The sequence below is a fragment of the Ctenocephalides felis genome, unplaced genomic scaffold (assembly GCF_003426905.1).
Source record: "Ctenocephalides felis isolate EL2017-DRISC unplaced genomic scaffold, ASM342690v1 CF-g0.4_SCAFFOLD_01604, whole genome shotgun sequence".
Lineage (NCBI taxonomy): Eukaryota > Metazoa > Arthropoda > Insecta > Siphonaptera > Pulicidae > Ctenocephalides > Ctenocephalides felis.
In genome coordinates, this window is record NW_020537758.1 from 15,455,937 (window position 1) to 15,476,342 (window position 20,406).

Below are 20,406 nucleotides of genomic sequence, written 5' to 3' on the forward strand. Positions count from 1 at the left end.
GTTCTCTAATGTCGATATTAGTAGAGGCGTGCTTATCAGTACAATAATGTTAGAATATGTTTTCGGAGACCGAGTGGTTTTCCATCTGTAAAGAAGGAGAATGAATTGAAATATATAAATGCAAGTAATTAAAATTTGATGTGAATATTAATAACAGTATCTGAAAATAGATTTGTTAATGAAATCAAAAACTAGTGGGGTGTATGGCATCGTGCTTTAAGGCAAATTGCTGGAACTTTCCGTACCGTAACAAAATGTTAGAGGAATACTGAATGTTTTCAAATAGGTTATTATTAATATTGTAACATTGTCTAATATTTATAAGAATTATATAAACTGAATTTAAAAGCTGAAATTATTTATTTAAAGAATTTTATTAGAACTATAGTCAGAATTAAAAATAAAATCTGAATTATTTTTGTTAAGACAAGCAGAAAGTTCTTTGAATCATTTAAATCGGATCCTTAGTTCTCTCAAAAACTGCCATTTTTTACACATTTAGCTCCATATCTCCGAAATAGCTGGGCCTGCCATTGCCAAAAACTAATAAACACTTCTTCCAATCATTACTATTTGCATGTTTTTTAGATCATTCAAATCGGCTGTTCCGTTCTCTCAAAAACTCGATTTTTATTTTCTGCACTCTTTGATCTTTATGTCCGTAACGGCTGGACCTGCCTTTGCCAAAACCTAATCAGGACATCTCCCTATCAATAGGAATCGAATGTTTTTTGAACCATTCAAATCGGTTGATCCGTGCGCCCGAAAACGTAGACGAAAAATTGTATCCATACATACATAAACACACACACATTTTTTCTGAGGTATGCCAAAATGTTCAGAAACCTTCAAAACGTCGAGAAATGTAAAAATATTCAATTTCGATTTTTTGCCCATTACAATAACACCCTACGGGAAGTTAATATTATTTATTTATTTATTTATTTATTTAAATATATAGCCCACAGATTTTTCCAAGAGGACTCAAAAATACAATTATTTGACATAATGAATAACAATTAAAATATACACAAAATTACAATATATAGTTAGTAACATAAAATGCTAAGAAAAAATTTCATATAATGCAGAATGTAACAATAATATTTATAAACAGAAAATAATAAGATATTTGAAAGAAAATAAAAAGATTAACTTGTGCAGATGGAGATTATTTGATTAGGTGATGTGTTGTGAATGTTTATTTCATTATTAATTAAGTTAAAGTTAGAGGACATTATTAGTAATTCATTATGAGCAAGGTCAGGGAGATATTTAAAAAAGCTCTTCATATAGTATTGTCTTATGTATAAGAAAAATCCTTGAATACAAAATTCAAATAAAAATATACATTAATACTTAGCTTAACACTGCTTCGTTTAGAGCTGTTTCGTGAACTTGGTTTTACTTTGTTACAATTTTTAATAGGTTGTTTATTAATTATCCTAAACTGTGCTTTCGATACGATTAAAAGGCCACCTTAGCTAGTAGGTTCAATGGAATCAGGGAAACTAATCGCCTTATTAAATGTGGAAGATGTCGATGTTAGAAAATAATTCTACAGGGTTTTTCTAATAGTAATTTATACCAAACAATTGAGCCAGAAGAGAACAAAATATTATTAGTGGTGCTTTCAAAGAAGAGAGAATAGTATCTGTGATCACTATGACTTGAATTATGAACCAATTTGTTGTGTTTGATATAAATTTTCAAAGACTCTCAACCAGTTAACTGAGGACCCCTCATCGAATTCTAAATATCTTGCAATTTGAGCTTAAGTTTTGCTTTTTAAAAAATACCTTTCTCCCAAGTTTAGGAACTATTGGCCTCGCATATTTACATTACGGCGATTAGCTTTGGCGTAAGTGCGGTTTTAGTACGTGTATCTCTCACGGCATGTATGTTTCTCGGTTCGTTCTGCGCAATATATTTCACGTAGATAATTCTTATCTGTTTTACTCGGTGGGTGGTGCAGGTGGGATTTTGAATTTCGCGAGCGAATCTGAACGCTTATCTCTAATCTCTCGTCGCTGATAAGTGTTTGCTTGCTAAACTAGCACAAAAGGCAAGAGGTATTTGATGGAAAACAGGACGATATAGGGTAAAGGATACTGTTCTGTATTTCGATTCGAAAGATATAAATCAAATATCTATTTGATGTTTTTTCACTATACTTCTTCTGGGCTTAAGTAAATATGCTAATTTATTCAAATATTTTGGAATTCTAAATTTCATTACTATTCTCAAATCAAATAGGGTAAGTTGCTTAAATTGTATCCCTAAGAATTATTTTGTAATATTTAAAAATTATACCAAATTTTATTAATGAATTTCTGAATTTTTATTCAATTGGTTTGTAGATAATAGTTACTATTTGTTATTAAAATAGGTATTTTAAAAATTTCAAAAAATGTACTTTTGGTATTATTAGAGTGCCTACCCACCTTAGTCATACCATCTATAGCTACAGTCATATAAAAACTATACTGGTTGTCTTATAACGTCCAGGTGAAACAGGGTGATAGTACTGACCTTCATTGTACTGACAAAAATTAGAAAATGTTGCGTTGTCTAGAAATTATGAGCTTTTAAGTGCAACCTAGAGCTTTTGTGAAATTATGACCATTTTCGGTTATTGCGGTTAATAAGTATTAATTTTGTTCACCTAAAGTTCTAAACTTTGAAACCGTAATTGTAAATAAAATTTTTAAGACCACGGTCAAAAATAATAACACAAAAAATTAAACACAATTATCGAAAAATGGTCATAATTTTAGCAAAGCTCTAGGTTGTACTTAAAAGCTCATTCATTTTCTTTTTAAATAGGTAATTTAGAATTTAAAAAAAAAGTTCTTGTGGTACGATTAGAGTGCCTATCCCTCTTACTCATACTATTTATAACTACAGTCGTATAAAAACGAACAGGAAACTGGGTGATAGTACTGACCTTAATTGTACTGACAAAATTTAGAAAATATTATGTTGTCTAGAAATTGTGAGCTTTTAAGTGCAACCTAGAGCTTTGCTAAAATGATGGCCATTTTTCGATAATTGTGTTTAATTTTTAATACTGTTCTTTATCTAAACTTGGAAACCGTAATTGTAGATAACATTGCTAAGACCACGGTCAAAAATAATAACACAAAAAAGCAAAAACAATTGCTGCTAGTTTTCAAGATTTAAGACTTTTTGTTGATCTTCTATTTTAAATTTCTCAAAATTGATCAACTTAGAAAGGCCCTCCTTTGAAGAAATGTACGAAAATGTGTTGGCAATTTTTTTTCAAAAATTTGCGCAAACAATCAGGATTGTAAAATGGTAAAATACTTGATAATTTTATTAATGAAAAATTTCGACTAGGATAATAAAATAAATATATTATTATTCAAATGTTCTTTTGGTGAATACATTTTTCACACTATTTCGAACTGTTTTAATTTTCTGTGTTAAATAATTATTTTTTGAAATGATGTAAATTATTTGTCTTCACTAATATAATAACTTTATGTATGAAATCTATCTTTTATCAAATCAAACTCAAAATCCTTAATAATAATCTCTCCGTTTCTTTCCATTGCCTGGTAATAATCTATATGGTTGTGTTCTGTTTTATTGTATCATAAGTATTCATATTATTCCGCAATGCTTTAACTTTCGCGAGCTTTTATTGTCCCGCAGAGGCGGCAGCTTCGCCACTTTATAAAGTGGTTGTAAAATTCAACGACACCATCTGCGCTTGTAATTTGGAACATAAACCCTGAATACAAAATTCAAATAAAACCATCTCGTCATCAGCATCGTAATTATTATCGCTGTTTGTAAGAATACTGAAATAAGAATAATGTGTGTGTGTGTGCGTGTATGTTTGTATGTGCGGATACAAATTTTCGTCGACGATTTCGGGAACACAGATCAACCGATTTGAATAATTTAAAAAACATTCGATTTGTATTGATAAGGAGACGTGCTGATTAGTTTTTGGCAAAGGCAGGTCTAGCCGTTCCAAAGATACGGGGCAAAAAGTTCCGAGAACGGTAACTCAGTTTTTAAGAGGAGCGTTCGATTTGAATAATTCAGAAAACATTTTATTTATATTGACTAAATAAAGAACTGTTCAAATTTTTGGAAAGGTAGGTCCAACGACTTTGGATATATGAAGGAAAAAGTAAAAAAATGAGCCATTTGGCGGTCAAAAATGAACATTAGACATATACACAACAAATTATCAGATATTTTATAGAGATTTCAACAATAAGTATAAATTTTGATTTCATTCCTATGGGTTCCGTACCAATGTTTACGCGTTAGACGGCGATTTCGTCTTTATGCAGTTAAAGCAGTACGATTGCTTTGAAAAAAGTTCAGAATTTCCAAAATATTTCAAAATAAATGATTTAAGATAAAATGATTTAATATGGTTCGAAATTCTATTAAAGGTTTCAAATCATTGATCAACTTTTATTGATTATTATTGATTATTTTTAATTACTCGAATTTTGAATGACGGTACGGGAAGTTCCAGCATTGCCATTGCCTTAAGACAGAATTCCACTTACAGCTAGTTAGATATTTTTATCCAAAGTATAAATACATAACAAATATCATAAACCTACAAAAATTGCAAGACATTGATTTACGTACTTATATAATTATTTTAATACTTTTTAATACTTTTATTGATTATTTCTAATTATTCAAATTTTGAATTGCGGTACGGTAAATTCCAGCAATTTGCCTTAAGGCACGATGCCCTAATTGCCTTAAGACAGAATTCCACTTACAGCTAGTTTAAAAGCTTTTATCAAATAAAATCTTCTGAACTCTTAGATATAATTTTCAGACTTAGATACAAATATCAAACCGAAAATGTTACATACAGCATAGAATTCAAATCACCAAAACAATATAGCGTGCACGCTCAATAACACAAAACCCATATTACAAGTCTGACCATTTGTTCGTGTTATTAACATGACTAGTTTCAAGCGCAGATCTCGACCGAAATATAAAGGAATGAGGTGGACCAGTGGAAAATTTCAAGAACAAAGTCGATATAATAGAAAATAAGTCGAATTTTGTCATTTTTTGTAGTAGGTTTAGAAACGTACATGCTAGGAACAGGAACTAGGTTTACACGTGTATTTCGATTAGCAATATAGTATTGCTGATTATATTTTTTATTAATAATCTTTTAGATTATCAAAATATACATTTTATTCTACAATAACTCGCCTGATATTTTGTTAATGATTTATGACTCGCCTCATAATAATCTGTAACCCACATCACTCCCCCTTCGAGAGTCTTGAAATACACACGGTATTTCGGAATAATATTTAGATTTTTGGCCAAAACATTGACGGAGCTTTGCAATTATTTAATTGCTAATTAAAAAGGATTGCATGATTTCCGAGAAAAATAAATCCATGTGATTTTTTATAAAGCTTCTTCAAACAGCTTTAATTCTCTTTAAATCTATGTAGATGTTTTTGAGTAATTGCGAATTGTTGTCTTATATACACTTATTTTATATATTTGCAAAATTGTGTTATTTATATATTATCTACTATCCTGATATATTACCGTGACCCTTCACCATTTACATAAAACACTAAGTCGAACTGGTGCACGTAGCTCATTAGTGCCATGTATGATGTACCACGAAGCCTATGATTAATCATTTGATCTTTAATTTCAATAAATGTTTACAATCCTCCTATAACGCAGAGAAGCTTTCGGCCAAATACGACCGGACCTTTCGTTCCGACAGCAAACATTCTCCCCAACATTAAACAATCTTAATGCCCCGAGGGTTTAGTTTAGTTTTAGGGGGTGGTTATTCTAAGCCCGTTCTACGGTTCTGGGTACTGCTTAGTAAAGAGTATAGCGAACGCCATCTTGCTTTTAGATGGCTATGTTGAACACTTAGAGAGACCCTTACAAAACACCCACCCTTGGGATAATTTCATCCTTAAATACACCCTTAGATACAAGCGAATATCGTGTAATTTCATTGAAACTTTGCTCTGCATTAAAATTAAATCAACTACATATTTTTTCTAAATATTGTTAGAATAACTATAAATTTTATTTTCTTAATTTTTTTACTATTTTTTATTGCTTACATCTTCACCAGAATAATAATTCTGTTGGCCTTTTTTACGCAATCCACATGTAAGCTTTTATAAAGGCTCATATAAAAACATCTTGAATCTAACTCGAAAATAACAATACACTTTGTAACACAAACTAGTCGTGTATGGCATCGTTTCTTATGGCAAATTGCTGGAACTTCCCGTACCGTAACGAAATGTTCGAGAAATATCAAATGTTTTTAATTAATTTATTTTAAATACTGTAACATTGTCTAATATTTATAAGAATTATAGAAATGATTTATTCAAAGTATATAAGTGAGCTTTAAAGCTTTAGTCAGAATAAAAATTAAAATCTGAATTATTTTCAGCCTGCAACAATTTTTTTTAAATTTAAATTTTGAATTTTTTTTCCAAAAGCAATTGTTTTGACAACACAAGTAGAAAGTTTTTTGAATCATTCAAATTGAATGCTTTTGCGTTCTCTAAAAACTGCCATTATTTGCAAATTTAGCTCCATATTTTTGACTTGGCAGGACTTACCTTTGCCAAGGACCAATCACCACTTCTCCCAATTATTAAAAAAATAATGTTTTTTGGATCATTCAAATATATACCGTTCTCTCAAAAACTCGATTTCTATATCCTACACTCTATGCTCCGTATCTCCGTAATGGCTAGGCCTGCCTTTGCCAAAAACTAATCAGCACATCTCCCTATCAATAGGAATCAATAGGAATCAAATGTTTTTTGAATCATTGCGCAGTGCGCCCGAAAACGTGGATAAAAAAGCGGGCACACTATACACACATATACGTACATCCATTTTTTCTGAGGTATACCAAAATGTTTCGAAACGTAAAGATATGCAAAAATTTTAATTTTTGATTTTTGGCCTAGTACTAAAACTTGCCCTATGGGAAGTTAATTAGGTATACTTAAAAATTGTATTAAGATCTCGTGAACTAAACAACAGTGCTCACAACCAAAAAAACTAACATCAAACAAATATACTTTTGTCATAGATTTTCAAGAAGGTCTGATAGCGACGTTGCTCTCAATTTAAAGCGATGGCTGATTACACATGTTTGCCCTCTACTTTCAAATATTGTATTCATAACTTTATTTATTTTTGGAATAATGTTGGTAGATGTTTTTACCCGTAGACCTACCCCCGCTGCAAAGATTCTCAAAAATTTACATGTCCAATGCGTAAATACATGCGTGTCTGCATATCATTACAAACGATATATCGATTCTGTCAATAAACTTTCTTTTCCTTTCATCTCCTGCTTGTTTGACTATCCCGTCATTATTGATATAACTAAACATAATATCCAAGAATGATCATCAAATATATTTCGGATCGTGAGTGCCTTTGACTGACCGAACCGGACTGTATTTGACAGATCATATCGTATTCAAAATTAAAGGGCCCATCTGATATTGCCTTATACAACTTGTACTTTGTGCATCGGAGCGCAATTGTCCACAATCGAATCCAGTAATAGAACTTGTGGTACAATGACAAGCTGGAAATACTTTGAAAAGTATAATGGATAAATTATTTTTATTGTGTTCACTTTAACCATTTTGATAACATTTTCTCAAAAATAATTTTTTATTTCACCTTTGCGAATCTAGTAATTACTTTATAAATTTGTTCACCCTGCTTAAGCTTTTTAGCCTAAACTTATCGAGAGAGTGCTCTTATGTTATTAAATTACCCTTATTATAGTTTAGACAGAAGCCTTCTATTACCGTTATCCCTGGGTTCATATTTGAGATGTCCGCATACATTGTATTGTTTCTCAAGCGAAACCTCACGATCGGAAAGGATTATTTTACCTTATTGTTTTAATTAACGTCAGTCGTGCGGGCAATTTGATGGTAACGGAATGATGTATAGAGAGAAATATTATAGTAAATATATCAGATATTGTTATACTTTGATATTACAACATATATTGTAATAAAGGAGCCAGATATAGTTTAATCAACACTTGGTATAGAAGTTCTTTATCAGGTATCGTCAACTAAATAACACTGCTCAAAACAAAGCAAACTAATAACGAAAACATTACTTTTGTAACATTGAGTATATGGTCTAATGTGCTCAATGTGGCTGATTACACATCTTCAAAATATAATCGTTACTTGTTTTTGGTATAATGATGGTAGACCTTTTTACCCCCGGAGCTTCAAGCCCCGTTCTACCCTATATGTAAAAACATGTAAAAATTCATATGTTCTTATGTAAATAAAAAAAACTAGATATTATAATTTCCCGATATTTTGTCGTGAAGATTCTTATTTAACATTCAACGTTCAGCAGCATGTTTCCCTAATCCAGAACATGATGTTTTCCTCCGTAAGTTTCTGTCCGCATTAAAACTGATTGTTACTGGTGGCTTGCACGTGCCGAACTATCGACAAGTATGAATATGCATATGTATAGTCACATCATGTCCTGAGATTGTGCTCTCGTCGGCGTATAGAAGGCCCGAGTTGAATAGAACATCTACCCGAAACTCCTACAGAGAGTGGGTTGAGGGCAGTTTAGAAATGGGGCCGATGGGCGGGATGAAATTGCCACGTAAGGAACTTTGGATGATGGATATTATATAGAGGTACGTTATAATGGGTGTGATAAAAGTTAAATCATAATTTTGATGTTAACTTTTTGAAATTTAAAACTGAACTTTTGTCAACATACCTTAGTACATTTTTCTCGAAGAAGGATCTTTCAATGTCGATCAATTTTGAAAATTTTAATTTTATAATTTAATAATGACGAATCCAAAGTTTAAGTGAACATAAATTTTAACAATGAACCACAATAAGCGAAAAATATTCACAGTTTTACAAAAGCTCTAGATTGCACTTGAAAGCTAATATTTTTTAAACCATATGATTTTTTCATTTTAGTTACAATTAATACTATTAACTAGGGTTTGTCGGTTTTCAGAAACCGGTTTTAAAAACCGTTTTTTTGACCAAAATTATGAAATTCGAAAACCGGTTTTTTAGCAGAAAAAGTCGGTTTTCACTGTATAAATAGAAAATGATAAATATCGCCAAATATACCAGATGTAAGCAAGGGTTTTGATTCTTGGAATCATATCAGTTCAATAGCATTTGCAATATTATCACTCTGCTATGGTTCCCAGAAAGTTTTTTTGTAAACTTTTTTCTAATGTATATATTAATTTAGATTTTCATATCAGTGTATATATTAATTTAAATAAGTGTGACTTCTTTTTGAAAAAGTAACTTTCTCTGATCAATCTTCAAAAAAGAGTTTTTTTTATTATTATATCAGGCTACAAAAACAATTAAGTCTAGTTCGGTCGCAAGTAAGAGAGTACATATTTTCTATTTCAGGCAATTTTGTGAATAAACAAACAAACTATTTGTTTTCATTTGTTAGACGCTCTTAGTTTTTTAAAATAATATTTTGTTAAACAAAAAACTAATTAGAATTTTTAAAATTAATTAATTAAAATTGCCCGTAATAGAAAATACTCGGAGTTTAGCTTAATTGTTTTTAAAACTAATATTTATATTAACAAGCACGTATAAACATGTATCTTATATTTTTTAATTTTTTTTAATTCAATACATGTTTTTTATTTAATAATATATTATTTTTATTTATTCGAAAACTTTTCTTACATTATTATAAAAATATTTTTACTCTTATATATCAATGATGCATTAAAAGCGAATAATTATTTTCTAAGTTATTCAATCCAGATAAACTTTTATTTTTTTGTCCTGCTAATTAAAATTAAAATAATTTTGTTTACTATCCATAAATTTGAACAATAAATAAATTCAGTCAAATAGTGATTTAAATCGCACTAAATTTGCGGATGCATACATATTATTACAGAATATTGGAGCAAAAATTTATTTTCTATATAAAATTCGAAAACCGGTTAAAACCGGTTTTCTGGTAAAATTAAAATTTGAAAACCGGTTTTCAGAAATGTCAGTTTTTGTATAAACCCTACTATTAACCCATTGCATCTTGACTTTGAATTCTGGCACAATCTAAATATAGTCTACTGAATTATCAAGATTGACATTCTTTAGGTGAATCACATTTTTATTCAGATATTTATATATTAAAAATAAATCATAGGTTTGAAAATTTATAATTATTTGTATATATAAGACCACTACTACTATAATTATCATAATCAGTTTTTTTAGTCAATAATAACTTTGATTTTAATAAATATCAATTTTGTACAAATACACACAATCTTATAAGAGTTGAACAAGTTTTCAACTATCATGTTAATGAAAGAAATGCGAAAAGATAACTTTATTTTAAGTTTTTTCCTGAAACTTATCCCGAACAAACAGCCCTCCACTATGCTGAATAGAGCACCCCCCGTTCGAGGTTTGGGGCTAGTTCAGAAAGGGGGCTCGGCGGGCGGCAAAGAGAGCTCCACGTCGTACTTTGTACGATGCGGTATATGTAGCGACTACACGGGATTAGAAATCTAGAGATATGAGATGGTCTAAGGGGAATATTAGGTACGGTTAGGATATTGAAGGCAAAGCATACACTACTATAGTTTCTGTGTAAGTTTGGAATATAAATGGGCGTAGGTAATATACAGGCGCCATGTTAATATTTAACATTAGTTTGAACTGGATACCAAGTTCGGGTTTACTTATCAACAGCTATAATAATAATCCCATTGAAATCGTTGGTGATAAAAAAACTTGAGCCATGAGATATCAGTTATAAGAACCGCATAATCAGGAATAACAGAAACTTTCTTTAATTTGCATTGGAAGTATTGATTACGCTATAACAACATAGAAGTAGGTAGTTTATAAATGGTAAACACAAATTATTCCTCACACATGTATGAAGATTTTTCATCCATCTAATAAGATTTATATTAATAGAATGAATATTTGAGTGGTTTAACCGAGCAGTAATTGATTAGAAATTGTACTTTAATCAAAGTTGTTATTCATCTCTATACCTTTTCTTATAATTTTAGTGGTTTCTGTCAATTAGCCGTCACTTAATCTAATTTTTAGGTTTAGGACCGGCATGCAATATATCCCAGTAGCATCCGGCCAAAATCAAATTTCTCGTATAAGTCGAGGTGATTTCGCACGCGCTGCGCGCCCTGTACTGTATTGATAACATTTCTGGTGAATAGATATTAATTATACAGAGCAATTTAACAAATAGGGCTATTAGTGCATGAAATAAACCTCATTCCACTGTGGAGAGAGTATAGAGAGTTCCACGCCAATACAAGTCTGCTATATATGATGCGGTGCATATTGCGGTCTCGGCTATGAGAAATGTTAGACGGTTCGCTGGCTGACTCTAGTCCGCTGAATATTATTTGCTGTTGGAATATATTGAAACTTGCCTGAATGGCACTCCGGCGAGATATCCTGGAGAGGCTGCAACCTATGCAATATCTGTGCGTGCGGATAGTTCTTAGAGGAAGAGCTGGGAGAATGTTATTTGGAACAAGAAACAAAAGTTGTACTGCAACGATGCCATCTCAATAATCTGTGAGATGTTGAAAAAATTTGCATTTTTTTCACCAGTGGAATAGCGGAATTAAAGATCTAATGGTACATGTTCAGAGCTGTGATTTGCATTTGATTACGTCTATGCTATCATTAGACTTCTGATAAAGTTGAACACAATCTGCATGTAAATCAGTTGAGATGCACAAAGATTTTCCTTTGAAACCAACAAATAGGTAGAGCGAGCTTGAGATCGTTGATAAAAAGTCCATCACCATTATCTCACAAACAAGTAAAGTATGATAGTACTCAACTATAGAGCAACAGATGTGTAACCAGACATTGCCTTCAATCGGGCGAAGTCGTTACCACGTGATAAATTTTAAAAAAATAGACGTGTGTAGTTTGGTTATCGCAAAACTCAAATTGGGGCTGCCTGTCCGCCCTGTCTAAATTATTTATCGGAGCCAATAATTTTCTCTGAATTCAAATTGCTATCATTTTTATTCCTTGCATTACTATAATTTCATCTCGGTGCTCAATATACTATTTTAAAACTTATCATCGGCGATCTCTCTAACTGTTCTCTCTATTCGGCTTGGAAGAGATTGGATGGCCAGATATAGCGTCTGGGCCACCGGTTCCGATATGTTTGAGCGTTTCTGCCTTGGCTGAAGGAGGTGATTCATTAGTGATTCAAAGTTTGATAAGGGTTTGTTATCCGCTCTGTTTTGCTTAGACCGGGGATTGTTATTAATGCTTCATTTACACAGAATTATGATTCCGCCAATCGATATCGATAATGGATTTAACCTAACATGGAAATATTTGAATAATGGGGTAATTTACAGGGATCGAATAATATTAATAAACACGTTTAGTAAAATTTAAGAGATCATTCTCGTAGATAAATTCTCATTCACGTTGAAAATAATAAATGATTTAGTGAGCAAAAATTTGTTCGATTAACATGTTCAGATGTACCATTAAAACATTCTTCTATTTCTTATCTATTTAAAAAATAAAAAATGCATATATTTTGTACTCCCTCACCCTTATTGTCTTTGAATTTTTTGCGCTCTTCAGGGTCGCCACGATGTGAGCTCGATCCTGCGTTAACCGTTATCCGTCCCTTCGTGAAGGGCGTTTAATTCCATTGTACGTGTCATAAAAGAATTTGCTCGACCGTAGCTGGATGCGCTGACATTGTCCGTTGTCTGTAGACGTTAGTGTTTAATGAAGTGAGATCCTTTGAACACAGGCTTGAGAATGCACAAAATGCTAATTAAAACCTTGACGATCAACATTGGAACGAAGGGTTGAAAATGGGATAATTGGGTAGATAAAATAAAATAAAAATTCTGGACTTAATAATCGTCCAACATTCAATTGTTTAAGTATCTTAGAAAATGGAATCAAAATATTTTATCTGTAAGATACACACATACATCAATTTTTTCTAAGGTATGCCAAAATGTTCAGAAGGTTTTGAAACGTAAAGATATATAAAAATTTTCATTTTCGATTTTTTTGCGATTACTATAACTTGCTCTACGGGAAGTTAATAATAAAAAATAATTTTCCTATCTGTGTATAGACATTGTAACTGAACTATACACCATTTATAAATACTTACTATAAATCTGAAAATTAATATAAGTTTCTAATAATAAGTAAAAATTAATTACAACTCTGTAAACAAAGATAAAATTATTTAGAATTTATTTATTCATTTATTATTTATTTAGCAAGCAACCGTACTCAATAATAATAGATGAAAAAAGAGCTGAAAAAAGCATTCGAACATTAAATCCAATGTTCATCATCAAGTTCATCATATTAAAGTCTATTTGACCACCAATCAAACTCAAAATTCTTGCAAATATTAGAATATAAGTATATATTTTGTTGCTGGAGCGGCGGCATCTGGGTGTAAAGGGATAGCATGATAAATCAAATATAGCAAGCAAAACTATGTAATTTGATTTTTATGAGAAATATAAATAATTTACAATATTATTTAATTTCTCTTTATTATTTATAATTTATAATTTGGAATTCAATTTCGAACCCGTTAATTCAATTCTCAACGTCCAGCATGAAACGTTCTCAGTTTTTCAAAATGCGGAGCATCTGGCGGATACTCGTATCTCGTCCCAAGACAAATATGTTTATATAAACTAGTTTGAAATATTGGTCCAGACGTTAAAATTCGATCTGTGGGAATTGTCTCATCTTCGACTGGTTTTGGATTCATCTCGCGCTAATGACTCGCTCTCAACCCGTATTGACCAGCGGTCAGCGCGCTCGGACCTTGCGCGTCAACCCGTTTCAAATTAAAGTTAGGGGTAGCGGATAAAGTTCTTAGAAAATTGCAGTTGCTTAAAGTATTGTAACGAAAATTAAATTTATTAAAAGAATTATAACTCTTACTATTGATGTAAAAGCGTGCACCATAAAAATATTTTGTTTCGGTACTATTAGTCGTACAAAAATTTCAGATAATTTAATATGAACATTATTTTAAATAATATATTGACTTAAGTTATGTTATCGTTAAGTAAAACTTATTTCAAATAAGGGTATAATTCAATTTATTTTTTGAAAAATTCATCATAATGAATTTATTTTATTATTTTTGATGCTCATATATTTGGTACTAAAAAATTTATAATATGACACATGACAATAAAAATAAAGTTTAAGATATATGTATATATATAGGTATATATCTAAATACAATATATATATTTATTTATTTATATTATAGGTCCGTTCAAAACCCTATAGTTATATATCTAAATACAATATATATATTTATATTATATTATAGGTCCGTTCAAAACCCGTTCAAAAGATTCTTCTCCTGACCAGCGGTCGCAACCCTTCCTTTAAGGGATGCTGCACCGTGGGATATTCTCAACACCGATACCGGTAGAACGGCTATTTCGATGACCACTTTTCTTAATATTAGATGGTAAAAATGATTTTGATGTTAGTCGATGTTTGACTTTGGTCGAAGATTCAGTACCAGCATGATCTGTTGTAGTGATAAGTTTAAAAGTGATTGAAGATAGTGAGATTTTCATGTAAGTTAATAAGAATAATATGAGATGATATTTTTTAAACCAACGTTATGGATAACAATGATATTTTTAATATATTCTATTTTATTAGTAACTTTGAGTTATTTTATCTCATATTTATTAATTTTATTTTGAATTTGTTTGTGTCGATAGTTCAAATTGTATTGATTACACGGCAAACTAAAATTTTTAAAACGGCATAACGTAAAATAAACCCATATAAATTAGAAAAAATTGTATAAATTTAAAATTAATAGAATGTAACTAGGAAACAAAAGGTTGTAAAAAGAAATGTCTAAATATTTTCTTTTAGAGCAAAACTTCTCAGTATTCTAAAATAATTTTTACCCATAGAAGCAACGCAGGTTATAGTGCGGCACAAAGTATAAGATATCCCAAAATACATAGTTTTTATAGTTTATAGTTTGGTGAAAAGCTCAAACATAAAGAAATTTCACCCATAGTTTTGTGTTTGTGAATTCATTATGATCAAAATAGAAAGTGTTTGAATTAAGTAGTTAAAAGTAGAGAAAATGTCTCATAGAGTACTATTTTATTTAAATTTATAAAATATTTTTACTCAACTCAGTGAAAAATGAATTATTTGAAAATTGTATTGTTTTAAAATTCACATAGAAAAGCTATTTTTTATTTAAAATTTGTATGAATGAGAATCTAGCTTAAAATCAATGAAAAGTATTTTATGCGTCGATTGAGCTTATTGTATCTATAAGCTTTTGGCTACAATTAAATGAATATATATTCCAGAAAATTTTAATGAAATATATATATATATATATATATATATATATATACTACTATCAGAACGTTATGATCTGCTTGATATTTAATATATTATTAGAAATCAAGCAATTCCTTACAGTTTAGCACTTTTTTACCTGCTTTAATTTTTTTCTACTAAAGACAGTTTTGTCCAGGCATTAATTTTTCTACTAAACAAATGATTTACCAACAATAAGCATGCTGATTATCATTTAACAAAAAAGCACAGACTACAAAAGGAAATTTAAAAACAATTTCATGCCAAGCGAATAATATTATGTACATATGAAATGGAATTCTGTAACTAAGTTTTCCCTTTTATCTCGGAATGTACGATATAAAAGAATAGACACAATAAAATATGCATAGAAGCTTGAACAAAAAGCACTAAAGTTTTCCATTATAAAGTTTTAATTAAAAAAACGACTTATACTCGGCGCTGGAGTTTCTAAGGACGTGGAATCGCATACTTTGCTACATACCCATGCATCGCTATAGGAAAACGACTCGTTTAAAAATAATATGTCGAGGAAAAACTAAGAATATATATATTTATTATATATATATATATATATATATATATATATATAAATCTGTCGCAAAGCAAATAAGAGTTTTATGAATTTTTATGTAAGTTGTTTTAAAATCAGTTATTTGCGACGACGTTTAGAATCCAAAAATCGTAGACATGATGTTTTCAAAAATACTAGAAATATCAATATAATATGTCAAATAAATTAATATTTATGAAATTAAATTTCTTCGAACAGTTATAAAGTAGTAAACCAATAAAGTAGTAAACCAATTTCATGTAAGGAGAAATATTTGCCAGGTCTCTCGTGTAAAATCATTCAAATAACATAGCATCAGATTCGCATTCATATTAATTCTGAGGTATAGGAATTCTCTATAAATCAGATATGTTGATATAAATGCTTAAGATATATTTGATTATCGAGATGGCACAATACTGTCCATTTCAAATACAAGTATGAAAATATTCTGCATAGTTTGTAAAATTAATACCTTGGTCGCAGTTGCAGTACTGAATAAAAGATAAATTCAAACAAATATTAGAACAATATGGGTTATTGAAAAGCTAATACTAAATTTGTTTATAAATTTCAATTCAGTTTAAATGTTTAAATGAAAAAACATAACATAATCTGCATAAAATTGATTCATTCATAATGTTATTAAAATATTAAAAATAATTATAAACCAGTATAAAAATATACTATGAGGTCTTATTTAGTTAATTTATCCTTTAAATAAATTTTTCTAGAATATATTATATTCTATAGTGTTTTCATATTAGTTATCTCGACGATTTTCCACGAGTTACCAACTAAAATATTTTTTGTTGTTAAAGTAGTAAAAATGCATTTACCAATTACAAACCTACCTAAACATCTCAATAGCATTACTAATAAATCATTAGGTATAATGTAAACATACTTTATATGTTAAGTTTTTAATATTATATATAAACATTAATATGTAGAAGTATGAATTTAAATATATTAAAAAAGAAGAAAAATGATATAAAAATCTATAATAACAAAATACATGTTTTAGAATTTTATCAGAATATAATATTGAATTTGCCAATAAATAAATGAGCAGATAATATGATATAATATATATATATATATATATATATATATATATATATATATAATGATTAAGCTCACGGACTTGTGAGGACGCGGTCGTGAGTTCGAACGAAGCTCACTTGAAAATATAGATCCAAAATATTTCCAGTCAATAGAAAATTATTCATTTTAGCGGTGTGAAATGGTAATGGAAGTTTCCATTGAATTATTTTTCACTAAATCGAGTTCTAGTTTAACTCTTTGCTTTAAAGCAGTACTACCCATTAGTATTTGGTTATATATATATATATATATATATATATATATATATATATATATTGATAGTTTTTTCGACGTTGAAACATATTTTAAACTAACTAGCAGCCCATTCGTCAAAATAAAAAGGTATAAAGTATAAAAACTTTTATTTATACGTTTCGACACAAGATGCGTGTCATCATTCAGCAACACATGACAAAAACACTCAACAAAAATTTAATTTAAAAATTAAACTTAATAGCATATTAGACTCAGTCGAGTTTGGTGCTCGGTATGGGCGTGTTACTTGTTTTACGATGTTACATTTCATAACTTTTAGTCAAATTAGTTTTCAAATCTTTTAGTTATTCATAATTTTTTCTAAAAAAATGTTTTTCTCTAATATGCTATTAAGTTTAATTTTTAAATTAAATTTTTGTTGAGTGTTTTTGTCCTGTGTTGCTGAATGATGACACGCATCTTGTGTCGAAACGTATAAATAAAAGTTTTTATACTTTAAACCTTTTATTCGACGAATGGGCTGCTAGTTACTTTGAAATATGTTCAACGTCGAAAAAACTATCAAGATATATATATATATATATATTATATATATATATATATCGCGGATTGTCCGAATTCCCTCAGAATTAAATCCCTTGGTGTGAGTCCGTATCTCCGTACGATAAGTTCGCAATATCTAGAGCGATTCTTGCGAAGTGCCGATGCCATGGCAACGCCCATCGTAGCGCCGTAGCCGGGAGCCGAGTAACGGCGTAGAAGCTTTTATAAGAGAGAGAGAACGACAGCGCGAAAGAGGCCGCCGCCGAGCAGAGATATCTCGCTAAGGGCGGTATGGGGATACTAAGAGCGCGCTCGCTGCTTGTCCGTAGGAGATCGCTAGAGGGAGAGGAGGGTGAGGGAGGGAGGACTTGGGGGGGGAAAATTGTAGTGCAGCGCGTGTTTGTAGATTCTAAGACTTTCTGGGGCGTTTGTTATGGGAAAAAATAATATTTGTTTTGGTATCATGAGTGTTGTAAGATTTCTACATAACCACTTTGATTAAAAAATTACATTTAATTTCGGTCGCAACAGAATATAAATTATCAATATTCTCCACTTCGGTTTCATTCTTAAATTTAAATAAACTTTTTTATATAAAATATTTTTTAAGTACATTTTCAGTATTTAATTTTGAACCAAATTGATTAATTATAAACATACGGCAATCAGAAAGATCATACTATAATTGTTTATTATAAAATAAAAGTAATTAGCACTCTTAGAAATTTATTTTGTGTTTTTTATTGATTTAAATTCTGTTTTAGGAAACATCTGTTCTCTGTCTTACAGTACGCATAATGAGAATATTATGAATTTTATAACAACAAATAACCATTATATCAAACTTACAACTATCTGACTATGTTCAGTAAAACTTCCAGCAAATTCATCATCGTAAAAATATGTTTTATTCTGCTGTTTTCTCAAATTTTACAAATCGTCCTTCTTACCACATAGGCGGAGTAAAAACATGTCTAATGTTTTTTATTTAATTTTAAAGAGATCTCACGACATAATAGCTACATTATTAAGCCAATGCAAAATATAAATTTCACTGGTACATTTATTACCAAAATAACGATGTATAGAACCTTGATCTGGTATTTCGTTAGAAATATTTATCAGCAGAGTACGAAAAACTATTTATTTATACTTTGCAAAACTACTTTTCTTAACTATTTTTGTTTACATTTTTGCGAGTATAAAAGTTTAGCTGCTCCTTTTTGCCCCACCCATGTGTAAGCTTTTATAGAGGCTGTGTATAAAAATGTTGGAATCTATCTTAAAAACAGCAGTTTAAATATAATATATATATAGATATATATATATATATCTATACAATTACCAATTAAATAATGTATTTTAAAAACTATTTTAAGGTCTCGTAAACTAATCAACAGTAGTCACAACCAAAAACAAATAACAACGCAAATAATACTTTTGTTACGGATTTTCAAAATTGCCATTATTTCCCAAAAGTATTATCGAAAGAATCAGAGTGATGAATGTTTATACATTTTTCTCCCTCTACTTTTAAAATTGTTAAAAAATTCCTAGCTTACTTGTTTTTGAGATAATGGTTATAAAACTGTTTACTCACGGACTTTTAAGTTATTAGTTATAAACTAGTTAAATAATTCATAAAAAAATCTTCTAAAGAACGGGGTGACTGTAAGATCTGTTAAATGGATGCTCACGAAAATAGTTTTCGTTTAAACTACCTTCTATTGTAAATATTGAAAATGTGATTTTTAATGTAAAACAGTGATGAAACGAATAGATATTTGTAATCCAAGTGTGTCATTGAAATAATGATGTGTAAGAATTTTTAGTAAAATCTTCTTAGTTCAGAATAAACACTTACATTAAAATTGGATATAGATTTTATAAGTTTTAACAAAAAAATATTAATGGCAATATATTAGTATTTCAACGATTAGATTTTAAAATATTGAAAATAGTAAAAACAGTAAGATATGAAATATTCGCAATAGCATGGATCGTGGACATCTTGTTTAAAAAAAATATATCAATTTCTTTGAATAATTTGCTAGTTCATCAATTGGCATTTTTCATTTGTTTTAAGAAAAAATGTTTTAATAGATAATATTATTTACTAATTAAAATGAACTGATAATATAATTTACCGCAACGAAAGTTATTTCCTTTACTACTTTCCTACCATTGGCGGGAGTGTATAACGCCACTCGATCGTCGAACTCGGAAGAAAATTCAAATTGCTTTAGAACTTTCTCGCAAGGGTTAGCAAAGGGAAATATTCGTAGCCGTTACCCTTATTGTACCCAAGCTATGATTACTAACATGAAGGAGATGGGGCGTCGTAATGGTTAATAGTTGGGAAGCCAGGCCATCGATAACTATATGGCTCTCATAGGAAACTTCTACATCGTGAAACATGCTTGTAAACTCTCGCCATGGCTATGCAGACTGCGGCGAACGTTATTAATAAGTTAGTACACTCAGATATCGTGTATTGGCATATGATGA